Genomic DNA, 14,802 nt, shown 5'->3' on the forward strand with positions numbered 1-14,802 from the left:
ACAGTTTTCACCTGAATGTATCCACTGTAGTCTACGTTACTTCCAACTGTATGCCACTAGGTCATAAAAGACCTCTGTCTCAAAACAGGCAAGACACGATGGCTTCTTTCTCTGTTTACAAAATAAAACTTAAGGGAAGAAATTTAGAAAGCTAGAGAGGGGAATGCTTTGAAATTAAGATGTAAGCACAGCCTTGGTCTGTAGAATGAATCCCCCACCTCACCATCAGACACATATCCTGTCTGCTCTTTTACCATTTTCTAGGCAGTCATCCTATTTATAGGGAAACAATAGGAAAAACACTGCATTGGAGGCAGGAAAACTAAGTTTGGAAAGAATTGAAGGAAATGTGCCTGCCAGTAAGGCCAAAGGAGCTGTATGAGCTGAGGTAGAGCGCAAGACATAGAGAGATACGAGTACAAGAACGCACCTTGGGATTAAAACACGGGAATTAACTGGGATCGTTAGCTATTTATTGACATTTGTTTTTCCAAGCTGAGATGAGAGCACAGGTGAGTGAAAACAAGCCTCTGGCAATTTTTTTTTTTGGTCACATTGTATTATTTATTTTTCTTTGACCGGTTTCTAATGTGTTCAGCTGCTTGATAATCCTTCCATTTTAAGTTCTGCATACTGCCGTCTTTTTATTTATTCTGTTAAATATTAAGGCACCCAGGGAAACCAAGAGCAGTCTTTCCAATGGAAAATGTTGCATCCTTGAAGCTAATCAGCTAACATTACCACAAGACACTGTTTTATCAAATCATCCACTTGAAAACAGCTCAGTATGCACATTTTATAAAAAGAATTGGTTATATTGCTCACAATAAACTAAAATTAACTATGGTTAGACTTTCTGGGGCACTGAACATATTTATATTTATATAATTATTGCATACTTTCTGTAAACCCAATAAACTTCATTTCACTTCTCAAATATCACTGTGTGTGTCTCCTATATGATATATTTAACTGACATTTTTTATCATAACAACCAACGATTTATATAGGAAAATGACTATTAACAAGGTTGCCCAAACTTTTGCATCCCACTGTATATATATATTTATATAGCAAAATACCTGCGCTTCGCAGCGGAGAAGTAGTGTGTTAAAGAAGTAATGAAAAAGAAAAGGAAACATTTTAATAATAACGTAACATGATTGACAATGTAATTGTTTTGTCATTGTCATGAGTGTTGCTGGCATATATATATATATATATATATATATATATATATATATATATATATATATATATATATATCTATCTATATAATCTATATATCTATATCTATCTATATTTATATCTATATATATATATATATATCTATATATCTATCTATATTGTGTGATGTTGCGATGTCCACGGCTTTATTTAATGATAGATAAGACCCGGCACTTAAAAGTTTCTGGCTGCACTCTGGTTGTAATATGATGAAGCTGCGCAAGCTCACTCTTGAGAATGCAACGTATAGTTCTCCAGGAGAAAAGCAATCTTGCCTGAAATCAATGGCATCATTTTGTAGGGTCTGTCCCTGAGACTTATTACTTGTCATCGCGCAGCAGAGCCTTACTGGAAATTGGAGGCATCTGAATCGAAATGGGAGATCAGAGGGTATAAAGGGGACGTGAGGAATACATTGAGTGTGGAGAAACTCTAGAGACAGGGTGTGTATTAACTTGTGGATTTTTCTGTGAGTATTTGGTGGCAGTGTGACGAAGTTGCTTGCGTAACACTGCATTAGCCGCGGAGCTCAGCTCAGAGCGAAATGAGATGAATGGGAGGGGAGTTGATGACGTGACACCCCCACCCGCCTTAACTGTCAATCCCCCACAAACACAGTCTCTTGGAATTTGCATAAGCACAGCCCTTCACGTGCAATTTTAACTTAGTTACAAAGTGATCAAAACTCGTTTATATCCTGCGTCCTCTCATTAAACTTGTATCCCGCATTACCGTGGGCATGACAAACGCCAGCGGCAGCCTGTCTATGAACTTAATTTAAACTTTAGGTTTACACCGTGCTTTGTTTCCGAAGTAGCTGCACTCATGAATATGCTTGTATGTGTCACTCGCTCGCTTATTGTTTCGCTGCCTTCTCAATTGTACATTATAATACATGTTTTCTTCAGCGCTTTTTGGAGCTCTTCCTTGTTTTCTACATACTGTGTTGACAGTCAGTTCATGTGATTACGTGGGAGGCGTGATGATGTCACACGAAACTCCGCCCCTCCACAGCCATCGAGCTCAGCTCCATTACAGTATATGGAGAAAAATAGGTTCCAGTTATGACCATTACTCGTAGAATTTCAAAATGAAACCTGCCCAACTTTTGTAAGTAAGCTGTAAGGAATGAACCTGCCAAATTTCATCCTTCTACCTACACGGGAAGTTGGAGAATTAGTGATGAGTCAGTCAGTCAGTGAGTCAGTCAGTGAGTGAGGGCTTTGCCTTTTATTAGTATAGATATATATACTGTATATCTTATATATAAATGTCTACACGTGGCCCAGAAGTGAGAGGTGGAGTTAGGGTAATACACAAGCAAGGCCAGCACGTTCGGAAAGCGAAACCTCTGAAGAAAGAGTCACTCGCTTAGAGGCTGATACAGAAGCAAAACGAGCACATCAGCAAAACGGTGTCCCTTTTACTTTTTCTCCCGCTTCTAATGCACAAGTGAGGCGAGCATGTCGACAAAATGAATCCTCCTAGGAGAGAGATGCCCAGAGTAGTTCCTTTCAATTACCTGACATCTCTACATTTCAATTTGTTTTCTGTCGACTTCAATAGTTTCTAGGACTCCGGGCTTTTTACAGCACGGGCTTCCACAGCTAGTATATTATATATATATATATATATATATATATATATATATATATATATATATATACTAATAAAAGGCAAAGCCCTCACTGACTGACTGACTGACTCATCATTAATTCTCCAACTTCCCGTGTAGGTAGAAGGCTGAAATTTGGCAGGCTCATTCCTTACAGCTTACTTACAAAAGTTGGGCAGGTTTCATTTCGAAATTCTACGCGTAATGGTCATAACTGGAACCTATTTTTCTCCATTTACTGTAATGGAGTTGAGCTGGACGGCCATGGGGGGCGGAGTTTCGTGTGACATCATCACGCCGCCCATGTAATCACGTGAACTGACTGTCAACGCACTATGTAGAAAACCAGGAAGAGCTCCAAAATGCGCTTAAGAAAACATGCATTATATAATTAAGAAGGCAGCGAAACAATAAGAAGCGAGCGAGTGACATTTACTACCATATTCATGAGTGCTGCTACTTCGGAAACAAAGCACGGTGTAAACCTAAACTTTAAATTAAGTTAATTGACAGGCTGCCGCTGCCGTTTTTCATGCCCACGGGTAATGCAGGATACAAGTTTAATGAGAGGATGCAGGATATAAACGAGAGTTTTGATCACTTTGTAACTAAGTTAAAATTGCAGGTTAAGGGCTGTGCTTATGCAAATTCTGAGAGACTGTGTTTGTGGTGGATTGACAGTTAAGGCGGGTGGAGGAGTCACGTCATCATCTCCCCTCCCATTTACCTCATTTCGCTCTGAGCTGAGCTCCGCGGCTAACGCTGTCTTCCGAAGCAACTTCGTTACACTGCCACCTAAAGTCAAAACTTAAATATATAAAGTCAGCGTCGGAATATATAAACTCAGCGCTGGAATATATAAAGTCAAATCTTGAATATATAAAGTCAGCGTCGGAATATATTGTCACGCTTGGGTCACAGATTTGCACAGAGACACAGGAGGTCGTAGAAACAAGAAGGATTTTTATTCAAACACTGCAAACACATGAGCTTAAACGTGCTCCATGACAAGTCAGAGATAGCAGTTCCGCTAGGAGCAGAGAGAGAGAGATAAAAGCAAACAATCAATTTGCAACTGACAGGCGCTGCACAAGGCTTTTAAGTTAGCGGAGTATCGCGCGAGGTTTGCATTACGCGTTATAGCGCAAATGAGATAGTAAGGAGCAATGTGAGGGTAGTCTGTGTTTCAGGGGTTGTGGTTTTCCCAGAGGCATCTGTATCTTCTTGGGGTGCGATCAGCCCTCCAGCTCACACATTCCCCCTCAGCTTTATTCACATTTCCGTGAATCAAGCGACTCTCTGTACCAGGTTCATTTAGTCTTGATAATACGTCTGCGTTGACGTGTTCAGAACCTGGTCGATGTTTTACTGTGAAACGGTAAAAGTTGTAAGCCCAGAAACCATCTCATGAGGCGACAGTTTGTATCTTTCTGTCGGTACGACCATTGAAGTGGAGCATGATCAGTTACCAAAGTGAAGTTTCGTCCCCACACGTAATAGCGAAGCCCTCCAGCTCACAATATAAAGTAAGCGCTGGAATATATAAAGTCAAAACTTCAATATATAAATCATCGGAATATACAAAGTCAGTGCTGGAATATCCATCCATTTCCCAACCCGTTGAATCCGACCACAGGGTCACGGGGGTCTGCTGGAGCCAATCACAGCCAACACTGGGTGCAAGGCAGGAACCAATCCTGGGCAGGGCACATGCATCATTTTCAAAACATTAACCGAACAGTGTTTTTTTAATTTATTTTTCTGAATACGTTTTTGTTAACTTACTTCAGTTCAGAGTCGTTTCAATCAATATATTTTGACTTTGAGTTTATATAATCAGGAATGACTTTATAAATTCCGACGCTGACTTTATATATTCAGGTTTTCACTTTATATATTCCAGTGCTGACTTTATATATTCTGACGCTGACTTTGTATATTCAAGTTTTGACTTTATATATTCAAGTTTTGACTTTATATATTCCAGCGGTGACTTTATTTATTCAAGTTTTGACTTTATATATTCTGGACATGACTTTATATATTCAGAAAATAAATGCATTTGCCTGTTTCACACCCCATAGCATATGTGTGTGTGTATATATGTACACATGTATGTATATATATATATATATGTACACATGTATGTATATATATATATATATATATATATATATATGCCAGCAGCACTCATGACAATGACAAAACAATTACGTTGTCAATCATGTTACGTTATTATTAAAATGTTTCCTTTTCTTTTTACTTCTCGCTGCAAGCGTGGGTATTTGCTATATATATATATATATATATATATATATATATATATATATATAGATATATATATAGATATATATATATATATATATAGATATAGATATATATATATAGATAGATAGATATAGATATATAGATATATATAAATATGACAACAACACTCATGTCAATGACAAAACAATTACATTAACAATCATGTTACGTTATTTTAAAAATTTTTCCTTTTCTTTTTCATAACTTCTTTAACACACTACTTCTCCGCTGCGAAGCGCCGGTATTCTGCTATTATATATATCTATATATAGGCTGACCTGGACACAGACAGGAGGACAACGATGGTTCACCCAACACATGTTTATTATACGTTATTTACAACAATAAAGTGCACACAATCTCAAAACTTACCCAAAAGTCCAGGCCTCACACAATGCCTTTCTCTCTTCAGGCCGCCTCCTTTCCTCTCCTCCTGAGCTCCGTCCTTCTCCGCTCCCAACTCAAGTCCACGAATGGAGGGAGGCAGCCCCTTTTATCCCTACCCGGACAAGCTCCAGGCGCATCCCAATAATCTTCTGCCGGCACTCCCCAGTGTGGCGGAAGTACTGGCTGCGCACCCGGAAGCACTGTGGGTGTCCTTGGTCTTCTTTCCCCCAGCACCCAGTAGCGGAAGTGCTGAGGGCCAAGACTCCTCAGGTATTTGGGCACCCCCTGGCGGTGACCACGGGCCCCTATAGGGTTGAGCTCCCAAGCTCAGTTCCCGTGGTCCCCAAAGCCACCAGGGTGTTCGCCCTCTCATGGTCTGGAGGAGGCAAAAGCCCTCCTCCAATCCTCCTAGGCATCCTGGCTGGGTACCACCCCAGCCACTCGCCACAATATATATCTTATATATAAACGTCTATGTGTGGAAGTGTGTGTATCTGTCTGTCCTGCCTGGAAGTGAGAGGTGGAGTCGGGGTAAGGGCTCAGATGAAACAGAAACTCACTTAGCCGGTAATACACAAGCTAGGAAAGCACATCAGCAAAATGAAACCACCAAAGAAAGACAAAATTGCTTGGCCACTAATACACAATCGATGCGAGCTCGAATAGAGATGTCCAGAGTAGTTCTTTTCAGTTACCTGACATCTTTACATTTCAATTATTTTCTGACGATTTCAATAGTGTTTATATATATATATATATATATATATATATATATATATATATATATATATATATATATACATACACACACACACACACATACAGGGTGTCCCAAAAGTTTATATACACTTTTAATAAATTTCTAAAAATTACACAAGAAACTGAGTTTATTAATAGCATCAACAAAGGAGTCGTTGCAGTTTTACTTGCTAGGCTTGCCATCACGTTCCAACGCCTTGAAGACTAGTTGTACAGCTCCACATGAGCGCCTCCATTTTCGACAACTTTCAGGCACCTTCTATATACACACACACACACACACAAATTGAACCATTTCAGGTGACTACCTGTTGAAGCTCATCGAGAGAATGCCAAGAGTGTGCAAAGCAGTAATCAGAGCAAAGGGTGGCTATTTTGAAGAAACTAGAATATAAAACATGTTTTCACTTATTTCACCTTTTTTTGTTAAGTACATAACTCCACATGTGTTCATTCATACTGTAGTTTTGATGCCTTCAGTGAGAATCTACCAATGTAAATGGTCATGAAATTAAAGAAAACACATTGAATGAGGAGGTGTGTCCAAACTTCTGGCCTATACTGTACATACACTGTATATGGCATTTGTAGTCTGAATCACAATCTGATTGTATGGGTGGTTACATCCACGCTGCCCTCTTTCAGTTGCAAGAAGCAGATAATAGAATGGTTGAAACAGTTTACTATCAAATAATACAAAGAGTACGCGGCATGTGTTTCGCCCTAATTCCGGGCTCATCAGGCGTACACACTCACTGCACCCCTTCTCGGACGTCTGTGTCAGAAGCGAAGCCTCTTATGTTGCGCCACGGTGTGTGTTTCGTTTATTTGACAGTATGTAGATCGGGGTAATTACATTCATGGCATTCGTATTCTGAATCACAATATGATTGCGTGGGTGGTTACCTCCCAGGTAACGCTTGTGGTTGGTCAGCAAGTCGGCTAACATCCACGTCGCATACTCTTTGCATTATGGAGCCAATCCCAGCCAACACTGGGTGCAAGGCAGGAAACAAACCCTGGGCAGGGCGCCAGCCCACCACAGGGCACACACACACCCAGCACACAGTAGGGACAATTAAGGATCACCAATGCACCTAACCTGCATGTCTTTGGACTGTGGGAGGAAACCCACGCAGACATGGCTAGAACATGCAAACTCCACGCAGGGACAACCCGGGATGCGAACCCGGGTCTCCTAACTGCGAGGCAGCAGCGCTTACCACTGCACCACCATGCCACCCCAGACACTTTCACATTTTGTATAATATTTTACTTTTTATGCTTCATATGGTTTATGGCTGAGATGTGCGTTGAAGGGATCCACTCTGCAGTCATATGCTTCCAGTCAGATGGCCACCAATCTTCAAGGAAAACAGTGCTTGGCACTTGTCCCCTGCTGTAGGCAGTACACTAATGAGATCAACAATCAGCTTTTTATGGTTGAGTTGTCCACCCCATCTTATTTGCATACCAAAAATACCTGAAATCCTTGTAAATTTTACAAAAGGATAGACTCGCAACATTGTCAGCATTTTTGGCCCACATATTTCCATAGAAACATAACACATGGCCATAGCTCTGTGATCAGTCACCACTTAATGAGGCCACTCCACATAATCACTTTATACAATAATAAAATACTTCTCTTTCTCTAATTACATTATGTTCCTCATTTTCTGCAATGTTCATATTAATGCTGTGCAGCAGAAAAAAAAAACCTAGCTATTTTTGGTTCATTTTAGTAATTGCTAGTCATGCACAAAGATTTAGTGATCTGAATATTTCCAGTATTGATTTCTAGAAATTAACATCCAAGCTTAGTAGCTCATCTATAAAAAGTGGATGGGTGTCAGTCACACCTGCCGGTTCCACCTGATCTGACCTCAGACAAGTAAGTCGGACAGTCCTCAGTCTGTGTCACTCTTTGCATCTGAGCTTGATTCTTTTTAGGCATCTGGAGCAATAAAACAATAGATATTTATGAGCTTATAGAAACATACATAGTGTAGTAAAAGGTGGTTGTGTTATTTTAGAGTAAAGTCTGCAAACCCAGCTTGTAATGGAAATATGCAGCAGACATCAAAAGGGGCATGATTTTTTCTTAAAAAAAAAAATATATCTATTTATTATATTAAAAAATTTTGGGTCAAGATGTGATCATCTTACACTCTACTTACAAACAATTTCTCAGAGACACTTTAACATCCCACAAGACAAGGAAGTAAGACAAAAGAACAGCTGCTGTACAGGCTTTTAAATGATCTTCGCTCAGTGTGACATGCAGAAAACGCAGCTCGGCTGATCCGTCTGCATCTCCTTAGCGTGAAATCAGCCCTAATTCACAACGCGAGCACGAAGTGCACCACGGGGGGATTGGAGGTGGGCGAGCAAAGCGAGTGGGGTGCAAAGTGTGTGTATATATACAGTATATATATATATATATATATATATATATATATATATTGTGAACTTTGACCTGGCGGGGACCACATATATATATATATATATATATATATATATATATATATATATATATATATATATATATATATATATATATATATATATATATATATATATATATATATATATATATATATATATATATATATAGTGCGTGGTGGTTGGCCAGATCCCCTGCCCGGCTGGAACGCCTCCACACTGGAAGGACCAGGGAGCCATCCTATTCAGAATGTTACCTTCCCCAGACTGCTAGATGGCAGCCCCCCTGGGTTGCAGCGGTGCCTCGGACTCCTGCAGGGCTTCATGGGAGTTGGAGTTGGTTACAGCCCTGCTGGGATCTGAGGGTGTCGCCAGGCGGGGCTGCAACAGCTGCTGAGCCCTCTTAGGTGGGTTTTCCGCCACAACCGGAAGTGTTGCCAGAAGTAGATCAATGAGCACCTGGAGCACTTCTGGGGGTTTTTATAAAAGGAGCCAGCAGTCTTTACTCCGGCAGCCAGAATCAGGAGTAAGGAGACGGAGCTTGCCTAGAGGAGAAAGGAGAAGCAGCAGAAGAAGAAGGAGTACTGTGTAGAGGTGTGCTTGCGTTTTGGAAACTGTGTTTGACTTGTACTTTGAACGCGTGTCCTATGCCTATCTGTGTCGGGGTGGCTTTTACAATACACTCACCTAAAGGATTATTAGGAACACCTGTTCAATTTCTCATTAATGCAATTATCTAATCAACCAATCACATGGCAGTTGCTTCAATGCATTTAGGGGTGTGGTCCTGGTCAAGAGAATCTCCTGGACTCCAAACTGAATGTCAGAATAAGAATGAAAGGTGATTTAAGCAATTTTGAGCGTGGCATGGTTGTTGGTGCCAGACGGGCCGGTCTGAGTATTTCACAATCTGCTCAGTTACTGGGATTTTCACGCACAACCATTTCTAGGGTTTACAAAGAATGGCGTGAAAAGGGAAAAACATCCAGTATGCGGCAGTCCTGTGGGCGAAAATGCCTTGTTGATGCTAGAGGTCAGAGGAGAATGAATGGGCCGACTGATTCAAGCTGATAGAAGAGCAACTTTGACTGAAATAACCACTCGTTACAACCGAGGTATGCAGCAAAGCATTTGTGAAGCCACAACACGTGCAACCTTGAGGCGGATGGGCTACAACAGCAGAAGACCCCACCGGGTACCACTCATCTCCACTACAAATAGGAAAAAGAGGCTACAATTTGCACGAGCTCACCAAAATTGGACAGTTGAAGACTGGAAAAATGTTGCCTGGTCTGATGAGTCTCGATTTCTGTTGAGACATTCAAATGGTAGTCAGAATTTGGCGTAAACAGAATGAGAACATGGATCCATCATGCCTTGTTACCACTGTGCAGGCTGGTGGTGGTGGTGTAATGGTGTGGGGGATGTTTTCTTGGCACACTTTAGGCCCCTTAGTGCCAATTGGGCATCATTTAAATGCCACGGGCTACCTGAGCATTGCTTCTGACCATGTCCATCCCTTCATGACCACCATGTACCCATCCTCTGATGGCTACTTCCAGCAGGATAATGCACCATGTCACAAAGCTCGAATCATTTCAAATTGGTTTCTTGAACATGACAATGAGTTCACTGTACTAAAATGGCCCCACAGTCACCAGATCTCAACCCAATAGAGCATCTTTGGGATGTGGTGGAACGGAGCTCGTGCCCTGGATGTGCATCCCACAAATCTCCATCAACTGCAAGATGCTATCCTATCAATATGGGCCAACATTTCTAAAGAATGCTTTCAGCACCTTGTTGAATCAATGCCACGTAGAATTAAGGCAGTTCTGAAGGCGAAAGGGGGTCAAACACCGTATTAGTATGGTGGTCCTTTAGGTGAGTGTATAGATATTTTATATATATATATATATATATATATATATATATATATATATATATATATATATAATCCTTTAGGTGAGTGTATATATATATATATATATATATATATATATATATATACTCAGCAAAGTTTTCATGCATGTTCAATTAACCATAATCAATTAATTAACATGCACCTGTGGAATAGTCGTTAAGACCTTAACAGCTTACAGAAAGTAGGCATTTAAGGTCACAGTTCTAAAAACGCAGGACACTAAAGAGACTTGTCTACCGACTGTGAAAAACACCCAAAGAATGATGCCCAGGGTCCCTGCTCATCTGCGTGAACGTGCATTAGGCATGCTGCAGGGAGGCATGAGGACTGCTGATGTGGCTAGGCCAATAAATTGCCATGTCCGCACTGTGAGACGCCTAAGACAGCGCTACAGGGAGACAGGAAGGACAGCTGATCATCCTCGCAGTGGAAGAGACCGGATCTCAATCCCATTGAGCACGTCTGGGACCTGTTGGATCGCAGGGTGAGGGCTAGGCCATTCCCCCAGAAATGTCCAGGAACTTGCAGGTGCCTTGGTGGAAGAGTGGGGTAACATCTCACAGCAAGAACTGACAAATCTGGTCCAGTCCATGAGGAGGAGATGCACTGCAGTACTTCAAGCAGCTGGTGGCCACACCACATACTGACTGGTACTTTTGATTTTGAGCCTCCCTTCATTCAGGGACACATTGTGAAACATTTTTAGTTTATGTCTTATGGTGTTGACTCTTTTAGTGTTCATACAAATATTTACACATTAAGTTTACTGAAAGTAAAAACAGTTGAAAGTCAGAGGATGTTTCTTTTTTTGCTGAGTATATACATTTTTATACATACATATACATAATATATATATATACATACATACCACACACACACACAGAGTATTTGATCCCCAAAAGTGCGTACACCTGAGGAGCGTAACACGTGTCGTGTACACTTTGTATTTTTTGTCAGATACCATATCACATATCTATGATCTACTTTTTGCAACTGAGAGGACATGGCGGATGTTTGCACACTGGCCAACTAACCACAAGCATTACCTTGTAGGTAACCACCCAATTAATCATATTGCATTCCAGACCTAAGAATATTTAAATTACATACACACACACACAGGGGTGGTCAAAAGTAGATTTACAGTTGTCAGTATGTGAAACACAGAGTTTATTCTTGTATTATTATTTATTAACTATTGTATTATTTGTTTCTATTACTTGTCTTCTTCTTATTATTATTGTTATTGTTCTTAGCAAGCAGGCTACAAGTATAACCTATATGTCTTTTTCCATACAAGCAACTGTAAACCTTTGTTTGCCCATCCTTGGATATACTCATAACTGCTTGCAAAGAAGACTTTCTAAATGTATAATGCATTTAAATGATCAGAGAAAGATTATAATAAAATATTAAGTAGAACCAAAGGGTTCAGGGCAGATAAGGCTGGCACAGTTGCTAGTGCTACTGCACCACAACTCCAAGAGACAAGGATCGAGTTCTTGTCTGGTCATCATCTACATGTCCTTTGTATGTTCTCTCCATGTCATTGTGTTGACACCACCTCTGATGAGTTAATAAGCAACCATAAACTGAGTAGGACCTCCGACAGACTGGTGCCCAACCAGGTTTGGTTCCTGCTTTGCATTCAGTGTTGTCAAGAATGGGGTTATGGTTACTGCTACAGCTCAAACAGACAGCCACTGAACCGTAATGTGCTAACTCTCTGTGTATGCCTTGACTATTGCTCTTCGCGAATTCCAAGAACTGGATTAAATGGGTTAATTTTAAAAGGGCAGATGACCGATATACAGTATAGAGCCGGCATATTAAATAATGCTGCCTGAGGCAAGGCATATCTTCAAAACATGCATGCACAGTTTTGATTGTCCAAGGCTCCATAAAACTGCATTATGCAATATTTGAAACTTTTAATATCAAAGTCATTCTCAGTTTTAAATAGTAAATAAATATGAAGCCTAGCGTGTACGGAATTACTGTGGTAAATAACAGAGTAACAAAATGTAATTATTTTGTCACATGAATTAATATAGGTGAATCTACAGTATTTTTCATGCTGAATTTAAATATCTAATTAGATTTTCTCTATCACATTAGAATTTTAGGTGAAAACATATACAGATAGAGTACATGCTGGGAGCATTTCATTCAAAGGGTACAAGTGTACAATTTTCTGCTGTATTGGCCTCAGGAATATCCCTCTTAAGGTCCAACAACAACCAGCAAGTATACTGGGACTCCACTTGTCTTGGTATAGCTTTTCCATTTTAGAAATGTCCTGATTAAACTGTTCTGCATCTTCATCGCTGACTGATTCCGCATGTTCCAGGGAAAACATTCACATGAGAATCCAAGAACTGGATTAAAGGGTTGATTTTAAAAGGACAGATGACCGATATACAGTATAGAGCCGGTATATTAAATAATGCGGCATGAGGCAAGGCATATCTTCAAAATATGCATGCACAGTTTTGATTGTCCAAGGCTCACAGTGTACCAAGGCTACATAAAACTGTTTGATTACATCTTGCCTGAAGAAGGGGCCCGAGTTGTCTCGAAAGCTTGCATATTGTAATCTTTTTAGTTAGCCAATAAAAGGTGTCATTTTGCTTGGCTTTTCTCTATGAGAATCCAAGAAATTAATTTTTAAAAATGTAAACACACAGGAGTTTACACTTTAAAATCAGTATGCTAAAACTGCTAAAATCAGTATGTCAAAGCACTTTTAATGCACACACACGCGCACAAGTTGTTCTGTGACAAAATCCTTGTTGACTTGTATCATTAAAGATTTTATTTCTTTGTTTTATTATTTCATAATGTTAAAAAAAAAAAAATACTGGTGCATGAAAATGCTGGCCTTCACAAAAGGCTGCCTAAGGTGAATGCATCATGGCCTCACCCCACATGCCAGCCCTGTTTGTATAGTTAAGCCCTAAAGATGTAGTAACATTCAATCCCTGGCCCTTCATGAGTCTAAAGTGACAAAGCAAGGTCATAAAAAGGATCAATGAATGAGTAAGGAACACTTTAGTAGTAAACTGGAACTTCATCTAGTGCTGGTTTCTGCCCTTAGGCTGATGCTTCAAGGACAGCCTCCATGTGAGTGTAAAACTGGATTAAACTGGTTCAATAAATGGATAGATGGTAGACCAGTAGGACTGCTTACTGCTTTGCATGCTTTGCATGCTTTGGTTTCAGGACAGGCTCTCACTCCCATAACCCTAAAATTAAAAACCTGGCTCAGAGACAGAGAGACACAGAAAGAAATAAAAAATAAATCAATAAATACAAATTAAAAACTCTCTGAACATATGAGTAAGTGCACCCAGTGATCTTTTCCCTTTCCAGAGTTGTATTCCAGCTTGAGTACAATGTTGCTTGTTTTGTCTCCGCACCTCCCTAAAATTGGACTCTTTTCTGTAAATGGACGCATTACTTGTATACTTCAGCTTCTAAGGTGACTGGAATCCTGTAAAGTAAAAAGCATCTAGTCAGTTATTGTCCAACCCGCTATATCCTAACCACAGGGTCACGGGGGTCTGCTGGAGCCAATCCCAGCCAGCACAGGGTGCAAGGTAGGAACAAATCCCAGGCAGGGCGCCAGCCCACCGCAGAGCACACACACACCAAGCACATACTAGGTTCAATTTAGGATCGTCAAAGCACCTAACCTGCATGTCGTTGGACTGTGGGAGGAAACCCACGCAGACACGGGGAGAACTTGCAAACTCCACGCAGAGAGAACCTGGGAAGCGAACCCGGGTCTCCTAACTGTGAGGCAGCAGAGCCACCGTGCCGCCCTAAACTACAACAGTTCAACTCTTTTTATCGTTCTACATTACTCGTGCCCTTGCAGTCCTGAAGTCAGCCTAGTTGCTGCTGCTAGATTACTGTAACGCACTCCTCTCAGGACCACCCAAAAAAGACATCAAAAGATTGCAATGAGTGCAGAATGGAGCTGCTAGAATCTTAACTTGGAAAAGAAAATCTGAGCACATCACGCCAGTCTTAGCGTCACTACACTGGTTACCCGTGCCATTTAGAATTGACTTTATAATACTGCTTATGGTTTACAAAACTCACACACACACACATACATACATACCAAGCACAC

At 40.5% G+C, this 14,802-nt stretch overlaps 1 protein-coding gene across 1 annotated transcript in view; it reads left to right on the top strand.

Moving 5' to 3' along the window:
- Positions 1-322: 322 nt before the first annotated feature.
- The window catches only part of rasgrp3 (RAS guanyl releasing protein 3 (calcium and DAG-regulated)), a 188,186-nt gene continuing 173,706 nt past the window's right edge, over positions 323-14,802 (top strand). Inside the window, exon 1 of the mRNA XM_039738329.1 lies at positions 323-512. The gene's annotated coding sequence lies outside the window, so the exon portion shown is untranslated. The remainder of the gene's footprint in view (positions 513-14,802) is intronic.

The sequence above is a fragment of the Polypterus senegalus genome, chromosome 16 (genome assembly GCF_016835505.1).
Source record: "Polypterus senegalus isolate Bchr_013 chromosome 16, ASM1683550v1, whole genome shotgun sequence".
Taxonomy (NCBI): Eukaryota; Metazoa; Chordata; class Cladistia; order Polypteriformes; family Polypteridae; genus Polypterus; species Polypterus senegalus.